Raw genomic sequence first — 3,000 nt, 5'->3', positions numbered from 1 at the left:
CCGAGGCCAGGCTGAACTCCCAGATCTCCTCGTCCGTGCTGGCGTAGGACGTTCTCTGCACAAGGAACGGCCGACAAGGGTGCGTCAATGCGACAGAGGGTGGGAGGGCACCGCACTGGGCTGGTCCGATCAGAGCCAGCCAGAGGGCGGTCGCCAATCAGCGTGTGGCCCTTTACGTCCTTGGGACCCCCCCAGACCACTGCTATCATTAACTCTTTGCCACCAAAGCGCCATCAGTGCATCCTCACGGCTGGACAGGCTGTGACCATGTGGGCTGATACGTCTGGATGAAGCGGGCCTATCACTCCTGCCCACAGGGTCAGAGCAATGCCAAGAGCCCTGGGGTGGGCTCCATCTGTCCCAATGGGCAGACGTGCCATCTGTAGGGGCAGGGAAACACCCCAAGCCTTCCCAGCTGCTGCCAGCCCCAGGCCCCACATCAGCGCTGCCGGCTGCTTTGCCAGCCAATGCCCAGTACTCACGGGGGTCCCCAGGAGGGAAAAGCCCAGCACCCACCTTGCTGCACGTTGTGGATGAGCGCCTGCAGCTCGGGGTGGGACTCCGCTTTCTCCCGCAGGGCATCCAGGATCACATGGTTCTGGGAGGAGCCGGTCACATCCGTTTGTCTCAGGCGCCCTTCCAGCAGGCGAATCTGGGCTTCTTTCTGAGCCACCTGCAGCCCCTGTTTGGCAGGAGCAGGAGGTTACCTTCCGTCCAGCACACAGGACGGGCCAGTGGGTGGGACGGGGAATCAGCTCCTGGCTTCAGTCCCTGTCCCTGGCCACAGATGCAGGTTCCACACCAGCCTCACTCAGCTGCTGCTTGTACCCCTGTGACAATGCGGTTCTGGCGGAACCCAACTGAGAGTGCCAACTCAGGACAAATTGCTCAAATAGGGCAGTTACAGCCCAAGGCTGGGGTTTTTTCCACCTCTAAGGCAAACCAAACCAGCCAGACTAGGAGGACTTTGGTCTCACCCCACTGGCTAACCGCAAGTCTCACAAGCGGTCTCCTTAGACACTCCAGTTTCCCAGTATTACCACCAGTGCCACTCGTTATGGGGACAAATGGTTATGAAAACCAATACCCCAGTAAAAGAAAAAAGGTTCTCCTGATCCCAAAGGACCAAGCCCCAGACCCAGGTCAATATACAAATCAGATCTTACCCACAAATCACGCTGTTGCCAATCCTTTAGAATCTAAAATCTAAAGGTTTATTCATAAAAGGAAAAAGATAGAGAGGAGAGTTAGAATTGGTTAAATGGAATCAATTACATACAGTAATGGCAAAGTTCTTGGTTCAGGCTTGCAGCAGCAATAGAATAAACTGCAGGTTCAAATCAAGTCTCTGGAATACATCCCCCGCTGGGATGGGTCCTCAGTCCTTTGTTCAAAGCTTCAGCTTGTAGCAAAGTTCCTCCAGAGGTATGAAGCAGGATTGAAGACCAGATGGAGATGAGGCATCCGCCTTATATAGTCTTTTCCAGGTGTAAGAACACCTTTGTTCTTACTGTGGAAAATTACAGCAAAATGGAGTCTGGAGTCACATGGGCCAGTACCTGCATACTTTGCTGAGTTACAAGGTGTATCTGCCTTCTCTCAATGGGTCCATTGTATAGCTGATGGTCCTTAATGGGCCATCAAGCAGGCTAGGCAGAGCTAACACCATTTTGTCTGGGATGTCACCCAGCAGCATAGCAGAAGTTTGAAATACAGACAGTATAGAGCCAATATTCATAACTTCAACTACAAAATTGATACACACATATAGACAGCATAATTATAACCAGTAAACCATAACCTTGTCTTAGACACCCCATTTGACCCCCTTTATACAAGATCTGGGTGCCACTACAGGACCTTGGTTGCAACAATGATCTATATGGTCCCAGAGGATATCAATAACGTCACAAACCCATTCCCCTCTCTGGGTCCAGCAGCACACAGGCCAGGCAGGCCTCTCAGTCTCCCTCACCCACGCACAAAGGATGCCCCAGGCGCAGCCAAATAGCCCTGGCTCCAAATCTGACCTGCAGCAATTGTGATCCCACACTAACAGGGGGCCTCCTGGGATCCCATGTTCTGCGACCCACCCCACAGAGCTGCACCCCCACTTGAAGGCCCTTTGCCTGACCTTATCGATGGATGCCTTGAGGAAGTTGTCCAGCAGGAGGCGCGCCTCGGCCAAGGAGCAGGAGCTGATCACCACGGAGGTGTCGGTGGAGTCCAGCTCCTCCTACGGTGCAAGGAGACCCCCAAGGGAGGGGAATTAGAAGGGCGCTGAGGGCGGTGAAGGGCAGAAAGCAGAGGGCCAGCAGAGACACCAGCGCCACGGAATCGGGGGGGGGTTTCCTTGACTGGCTGACGCCGGCAGGGACGCAGGTGCTCTGTGAGCAGGCGGCGGGGAAGACGACTTGCATGCCAATACTGTGCATGAGCACTCACACTGGATGTGTGCCTGGAACCAGGCCCCTGATTGGGCCATCTATGGGGACTGAACCACACACCTGCGGATTTAAAGAAGAGGAGCTTCTACCGCCTGGACGGCAGGAGCTGCTCGCTAGCCAGGTGACCAGAGCAGACCAAGGGCAGGTTTACACTGGGAACTTATACCAGCATAGCTATGTCTCTCCAGGGTGTGAAAATCCTGCCCCGCCCATCCCGGAGAGTGTAGCTCTGCCGACCGAACTAAACAGCCACCTCCTTGGGAGGTGGATTACCTACTCCGACGGGGAGCATCTACACCTAAAGCCTTGCAGCTGTAGCAGATTAAGCGTAGACATATACTAAAAACCTGTTTACAACCTCCAGCTGCTAGGATGGAAGCAGAGAGCTACACTGTGATGAACCTGGGTCAGACCCCCCATGTCATTAACGGTGCGTCCACAGCAAAGAAAAACCCACAGCAGCGAGCCTCTGGCCAAAGGATTCGGGCTTGCACTACGGGGCTAAAAGTAGCAGTGTAGACATTCCCGCTCATGGGCTCCAAGACCCTCCAGA

The 3,000-nt window shown here is 54.4% G+C and overlaps 1 long non-coding RNA gene across 1 annotated transcript; it reads right to left on the bottom strand.

Moving 5' to 3' along the window:
• Positions 1-2,238, bottom strand: LOC135980623 (uncharacterized). The gene is made up of 4 exons (XR_010597597.1): positions 2,135-2,238; positions 1,280-1,510; positions 517-682; positions 1-55 (listed from the first exon to the last, which is right to left on the bottom strand). It is a non-coding gene; the product is annotated as an uncharacterized LOC135980623 (long non-coding RNA).
• Positions 2,239-3,000: the final 762 nt, after the last annotated feature.

The sequence above is a fragment of the Chrysemys picta genome, unplaced genomic scaffold, assembly GCF_011386835.1.
Source record: "Chrysemys picta bellii isolate R12L10 unplaced genomic scaffold, ASM1138683v2 scaf5168, whole genome shotgun sequence".
Taxonomy (NCBI): domain Eukaryota; kingdom Metazoa; phylum Chordata; order Testudines; family Emydidae; genus Chrysemys; species Chrysemys picta.
Note: the sequence above shows the minus strand (reverse complement) of the source record. Positions and strands in the feature narration are given on the sequence as shown.